Source organism: Egretta garzetta, unplaced genomic scaffold (assembly GCF_000687185.1).
Source record: "Egretta garzetta isolate BGI_Z169 unplaced genomic scaffold, ASM68718v1 scaffold425, whole genome shotgun sequence".
Lineage (NCBI taxonomy): Eukaryota > Metazoa > Chordata > Aves > Pelecaniformes > Ardeidae > Egretta > Egretta garzetta.
Window position 1 is genome coordinate 4,057,090 of NW_009259796.1, and position 6,505 is coordinate 4,063,594.

Consider the following 6,505-nt stretch of genomic DNA (forward strand, 5'->3'; position numbering starts at 1 on the left):
TTCCTTTCCCTGCAGCAGTGAGATGCTAGATTGCTCAGCTTCAGACTCTTGCCATTGATCTATTTTCTGAGATTGACTTGGTTTTAACTTATCAAAACAAAACACTGAAAGGAGTTGACAATAACTCTCTAGAGCAGCCATGTTAAATATCAGAAACAGGGAAGAGCTATGATTTAAAGAACAATGTTGGCGAAAAATACAAGTGAACATTATCAAGACCATAAATAAGATCACATTAGAAACTAGAGAAAATAAATATTAGAGCTGCAAGAAGCACAGAATAGGTCTTGCAACATCAGAGAAAGTAGTAATTCTGCTCTGCTGGTGGAGGCAGTATTTGGCTGGACTTGTGATTCAAAGACATCCCTGCCAGATCTGAAGCTTCGATTTGACTATGAAATACAGGAAAACAGGACCTGAAAGTGGATTAAATTCCCAATTCAGCTCAGACAAGACTTGTGGAAAGTTAGAAGTGGATCATCCCAGTTTTATTAAAGAAAAAAAAAAGAGAGAGAGAGAGAAGTATTGATAAATTATCACAGTTCAATCAAAATTAACTTCCTTTGCGAACAGTCAATACCTCTAGGCAAAGCACAGAATTACCTTGCTTTTTTTCCTGAAACCAGATACATTTATTAGAAACAGGTATTTGAACATGCCTGACTGTAAACAGGCTCTCGATTTCACTAATAAATGTTTACATTATACAGTGTATCAGTGCTTGTAATAACATAGTGTGTATGACATTTTACTAGATCAGTATGTCATTACAATTTAGACTAAAAAAGAAAAAATGTTGTGGCAAAGGATTCTCTCTCATACAAGACACTGACAAAAGCTATAAGCTTCTCAAAAATCATCTTAAGTGTGAAGTGCTAATTAGATTTTGATGTGATATTCAAGACTGACTTTATTATTATTTGCAAAATATTTCCCAGCTTGAAACTACTAACAAAAACAGAACTTATGTTTAAAAAACACTAGCTGAGATACTTACAAGATCAAGACAAGGACACAGAGTACATGAAAACGCAGTATCCACAATACTACTTATTCTGAAAGGTACCACACTATCCTCGCCCTTTGCAGAAATCATATTTGAGCGAAGTGCTTCAAGTAAAGGAAATTACTGTACCTTATAAAAGCAAGTTCTCCATAGAAGTGGAAGTGTTTTGTACTACTTTACTACAGAGCATGACCTCTGAAATACTATGCCTCAACTGGCATAGTGCATTCGAGTGATATGGCACGGTCAGCCACCATTCAAAATTGCCCGTTCCTTGCCCGTTTCCTTTGCCTCCTTTCCAGGAGCTGCCATCCCTTGAACAAGAATTCAGTCAACTGTTTCAGTCGTACCAAGTTAATTCTGCTGCTACATATGAAGCAAAATCCCACGCAAGCTACCCTCCATAGGAATCTAAAGACACTGTTTCACAGCACAGCCTAGCTCACTCAAAGGACAGCTCCTGTCCAAAGGACCAGGACCCAACCAATCCCTCTTGGTCGAGCTGTACAATTACGTATCCCTGCCCCTTGCTGCTAGTGCACACCTGACTTCAGATGCTGAGCAAGCTCATCCAGCAGAATATTTGTTCCCTCTTCCAGCAATATTAAATTTTCTTTAATTCCCTGAAGTGGCTCACAGCAAGATGAGACATGCAGCAGTGCTGGCATGACAGGGAGAAAAGCAGGTAGAGAGCAGGACCACCCCATCTCATAGTGGCTAGCAGAAGACCATTTCTCTGCTTACAACCAAGAGAATCCAATCCTGCACCCAAATCCAGGCTCCAAGGAGACCCTAGTTTAGGAAAACGAGCCAAGCAGTAGGCAAGACAGATCAAAGGAAAGAAAAAAAGGCAGGTCTGGCAAAGGAACTCTGAACTTGCAGACAGACTGCCTCAGCTGCACATCTTGGAAGTTTCCCAGCACTCAGGCAGTAGCCAAGCAATTTAACTATTTTTAAGAAGCTTTATGGACTGCTGTGTAATTTATAATCATAATTTAAAGTCCAAAGCAACCAAGTGCTAAACATTTAACACATCCTTCTGACAGAGATACTGCCCCAAAGGATTCAGTTGCAGGCATACAGGTGTGTCACCATTAATTAAATCATTTCTCTTCTGATGCAATGTAGTTAAAATTTCTTCAGGCTGGATTACACCTTCAACGAGTTTTGAACTGTCATCAGACACTATGGGCTGTCACCAGACACTATTTACTGGTGAAAAATCTGTTTACTACTGAAAAATCCATTTACTTTAACAGACCAGTGCTAGTTTACAAGAGACAAAAAGAAGGTCCAAATTCAGCACAGTGAAATAATTTATTGTATTAATTGTTCAGGCCCGCAGCCTCCCTGCTTCAATTCCCAGGCCCAGCAGAGTTTGACAAAAATACAGATGAACAAAGTTATCTGTAACCATGTGCAGGACAAACAGGGATTTTTGTGGACATTTCATAGCACCACTTTTCAGAATACAGGTCACCTGTTCACAGAAAAAGCTCAAAAAAGCTTTAGGAAACTCATACTAAAAAAGGTCCACTTTAGTCTGCCTAAGCTCTCATCTATATTTTAAAAAGAAGCTATTTCAGATTCATACATAGTCTACCCTTAGAGATAATTAAGATGTGGGTTTTGTTGGGTTTTTTTTTAAAAGATCCTCTAATGAGAAATCTTACTGAAACAGAAATTAAAGGAAACTATTTAAAGAACACTTAAACAACCCCATTCCCTAAACCGGTGACCCACATCCACAACAGCATGCATGCTGTTATTCCAGAGATTCAAGCCATACAGGATGCCATGTTCATGGGACAGAAAATTAATTATGCAAGAATGGCCTTAACTAACAGATAATTTAATGACAAAATGCAAGGCAGCAGTAACTAAAGTTCTCTGCAAAATGGGATGTGTATCAAAAGACAATTAGTATTAGATGTACACATCAAACTGCTGTCTTATGGGAAAACCAACTTGAAAGCACAGTAATGTATCTTCACACACACACAAAAAATCATTGCTGAAACAGCTTTAATAAGAATGAGAAGGTGCTTAGAAAACAATTTAAAAGTTCATAAATTGACCTTCTTATACTCGCTTCCTCCTCCTCCAGATTTTAACCCTACCCACCCACCCAGCAATACAACCCCCAAGTTACTGCACATTTCAAACAACAAAAGCTGCAAACAAAATGCAGGAAAACACACGGCCTGACTTACACAGTCTGTCACCAGGAAAGTTTTAATTTTCAGTGTACAAGTCCAACCCATGTTTTGAAAGAGGTTAAGAGTGAGGACTTCAATAAGTAAGTTTATTCATTTGAATTCAATATAAATATAGAAGCTCACAGGGTCAGACCCTCTCCGATGCAGTATGAACAGGCAGCATGATAAAACAAAGTGGCTTTAGACCATTTGCACCCGACTCCCCAGGTTTAAATACAGGTCTTGTTCAGTCACTCCTCCCCTGCAGAAGTTAAACTAAATCTGAAAGGGCCCTTCAAAAGATCATTCCAGTAACTGAAGCTGTTGGGAAACACTGCTTGACGTTCCTTGAGTTCTCCAACTCCTGCATAAAAGGACTAGGTTGCAATATGTCAAAAGCAGATGAGTAGAAAAATCTAAATACCTACAGTTCTCCTCGCAACTCCCCAAAACCCAGCCTTCACAACTCTGCTTTCCAGATGCCATTCAGCAGAAAGTAAGCTCTGACAACTCTAACAATGAAAGCAACAATACACCCAAATTTTGCATAATCTTGCTAAAACAAAACTAATCCAAAACGAATAGGATACTAAGATGTTAATGCATTTTGTATACGTCTCCCCTGTAGTCTAGTGGAAGTGCTAAACCAGAAACAAGTGCTTAGGAAAAATCACAGTGCCTTCCTCATTTAAGAAAAGAAAAGGACACAAAACAAAAGGCATCCTACTCTATTGCAGAACTGAAGTTAACTTGAAAACTTTTTGTCTGTAAAAACCAGGCAGATTATGAAAGCCAAATAAAGCCCCATTGCAGGTGAACAGCAATTCACACTGAAAAGCTGAAAGCCTGTGGCTAACAAACTTCAGTAATGTAAGAAAAGAGGATAGGTGTTTGTGTATTTTCAGAACTTCTTCACTGATCACTGAATAGGAGACTTAGTATTATTTTCAATTTAGGCATCAACATACAATAAAATGAATTAATTGAAATATTAGAAGAGGTTTTTTTGACCTTTGGGTTTGTTTTTTTAAACATGTTCAGTACTTTGAATAACTAGCTGCTTCATTCTCAAATAAAAGCACTAGGTCTTCTTTTAAAAATAAGAGCTAAGAGAAAAACACAAGGCATTTCATGCCCCTTGGACAATTTCAGTTTGACATTGGATCTTGAATAAAACTGCATATAACATGTTTATTTAGGTCGCAGTGTTCCATTGTATGTCAAAATGCACAGCTAGTGTTAAATGTAAGTATTTACATAATGCTGCCTGTCGTAGATACCCAGAAACGATACAGCAATTTAAGATACATATATACATTTACAAAAACATCAGAAATATTCATAGTGAAGAAGTTCACCTGATCCAGAATGCCAAGGAAGAGAGACCAAAAAGGGAGCAGTCAGATTGTGAATGTTCTTTTCATATGTGGTCAAAAAACAGTACAGGAAAATGGAAAACACTGTATTTCACATGATTACTTGTGTGAGATTAATTGTTTCTTTATGTAAAGGACTGAACATGTTATCCTGTATTACTGTTTCACATTGTCCTTTAAACATTGACTCTTTTCAGTATTCAAAGGCTATCTTCTCAGTAGATAAGAGTATTTTATTTTCAGCTTAATACAATACTGCAACTTTTCTTCACAAAAATAGCAAGCGCCTAGTGCAAAATCTCTCTGCACTACCAGCAGGTCAGAACTACTTCAACCTAAATCCTTCAGTTCGTTTGGGATGTAGACAGTATAGGGTACCCACTCTATATTAGCAGCAATACATGTTTATTTGAAGATAACTGTGCATAGTCTTAAGATATTTTAAAACACAATACTGCTAAATAAATTGTGCTCGAGAAACTATTGGTCTGCAAAATACACTTCTTACTAGCGTACAGCCAGATAACATTAATAAAGATGACAATAAAGAATTCTGCTGACTGCATTTTGTAAAAGGTGCTTTTCCTCCCTCTTCCCACGTCCCTCCTCGGGACAGGCTTCCCCCCAGGGCTGGGGTGCGCTGAATTAGAGTAAGGTAAGGAGTCATTAATGCATTTGGACAGACAAAAAGAGCCACTGATGTGCAAGTACAGTAGAAAATGCCGCCATCACTCAGATCCGACACAAAATGCCTAAAGTGGATTCTGGATGTTTGCTGGATATTTTTAGTTTAGCCTTAAAGTGAACAGCATCTCTCCTCTGCAGTTCGACTGGCAAAATTAAAATCAAGATAGTATTTTCATTCTACAGCTTTCTTCCCAAGTTTATTATTTAAATATGAGGACAATTATAAATTAAAAAGGGACGTGCATTTCAAGAAAAAGAAGGAAAGAAATACTAATTTTATAGCAAATAGTTTCCAAATTGCATCAATAAATACATATTTTCAATTGAAAAATGTTTTGGAGACATGAAAGTAAGTAGATTCAAAACAAGGCACATTCTTCCCTCCTGGAAATAAAGCATTCAACTTTAAGTTTCATAATAAATCATTCACACTAACAAAATATACGTAAAAATTTAGACTCCTCCCCCCAACCTAGCTGACATTTATTCAACATTAACATTTTGTGGTATGTGTATCTCTCTCTCTCTCTCTAAAAATGCATCACACATATGCATATATGTATGTGTATGTGTGTAGACACACACAACTGTTCCCAATTTACAAAATAAAATCTAGTTCAATTATTTTTTCTCAAAAATAATGAACACTGAACTCGGAAACACCAAATATGCAAAATAAGTTTGGGAAAGAAAGATTTCTGAATCTGTCTCAAAAGTAACTTCACACACATATCCCTTTAATTTTAAAGGGGCTTTCCAGTACTCAGTGTTCTCCTCATACCCTTCACACTGTGTGTTAATTTTACCGAAAAGAGCTTTTTTGACACAACATTGAATATATTCTGTTTGCTATTCTGAGGATTACCAAATTATATATGTTTTATGACTCAGAAACCTAAACAGTTGATGTAGTCCTAAAATGACTAGATGCCCAAGGGCACTGTTAAACCCAAACCTGCCACTAGCAATTGCTTCCATCAATATGATGTCAGGAGGCATTTCCAGCCCTGCATCTCTGTGCAAGTCTCCTGTGTATTTAATTCTCTACAGCTGAGGAAAATTAAAGCCAAGTGCAATAAACTGATTACATGATGATTAATGCTGATTAATGGAGAATGACGACATTTTACATGCGGCATTCAGTAAATTCAAAATGTTGTTCAGAGGGATCTTTAAACAGTAGGCATGATAATTCATTACTTTTGTCACAATCACCAAGAGCTCCGATAATCAAGTAA